Here is a 758-nt window from a genome sequence, read left to right on the forward strand (position 1 = left end):
GGCTTTCGTCCATTGCTTTGAAAAGTGTCTGATTGGGTCAAACGACCACTTCTGAATGTGAGGATAATCATTGATTCTGAATGTGAGGATAATCATTGATTCTGAATGTGAGGATAATCATTTTCCGATTAGCTATTTTCATAAAGCTCCAATGGATCTGTTTTTTTTTATCTCAACATCAAATCATTCCTGGGTAGTAATTAATTACATTATTGCCGATTGTTTTAAATTAAAATTGTTAAAAATAAATAAAAATAGCTTCTTAGCAAGCAGTAATTTCTCAAGCAGTAATTTTTCAAGCAGTAATTTCTCAAGCAGTAATTTCTCAAGCAGTAATTTCTCAAGCAGTAATTTCTCAAGCAGTAATTTCTCAAGCAGTAATTTCTCAAGCAGTAATTTCTCAAGCAGTAATTTCTCAAGCAGTAATTTCTCAATCAGTAATTTCTCAAGCAGTAATTTCTCAAGGATTGTCTGGGAGTGGTCTGAGTGGGGAGGAGAAAATGTGACAATTAGCTGTTGTTGGAAGAGAAGTTTGGAACTCTCTTTCTTATTGGTCTATTTACTCATTTACAACATGGTGATGTCATCATGGAAGGCCAAAATTCCATCCCAACAAAAACAGGCTGAAATTTCAGGTGATCTTTTCATATACTAAAAGGGCATTATCATTATTTTCACAATTTCAAAACATTAATGCAACTTAATGGTGTGGAAATACTATATATATATATATATATATATATATATACACACAGGGA

This window comes from Oncorhynchus mykiss, chromosome 23, assembly GCF_013265735.2.
Source record: "Oncorhynchus mykiss isolate Arlee chromosome 23, USDA_OmykA_1.1, whole genome shotgun sequence".
Classification (NCBI taxonomy): Eukaryota; Metazoa; Chordata; class Actinopteri; order Salmoniformes; family Salmonidae; genus Oncorhynchus; species Oncorhynchus mykiss.